The following is a 253-nucleotide window of genomic DNA, read 5'->3' on the forward strand; positions in this document are numbered from 1 at the left end:
TTTCTTAATAGCTGTATCTTTGATTAAGTCCTGGAACGAAAACAGTAATAGAAAAAAAATCTTCAGCTACTTCAGTAATTTAGAAACGAATGACCCTATTCTGAAAAGTAGATTTTTTTCCAATTTAAAAGATTTCACAGCGAAGATACCGGTTTCTAACTGAACCAGTCTGCACAGTCCCTAAGGAAAATGCTTTCTCTAAGTCTTGTTTATCAGGTCATACTAGATGCGGTATTATCTAGTTTTCACTTCC

Source organism: Penaeus monodon, chromosome 27, assembly GCF_015228065.2.
Source record: "Penaeus monodon isolate SGIC_2016 chromosome 27, NSTDA_Pmon_1, whole genome shotgun sequence".
Lineage (NCBI taxonomy): Eukaryota > Metazoa > Arthropoda > Malacostraca > Decapoda > Penaeidae > Penaeus > Penaeus monodon.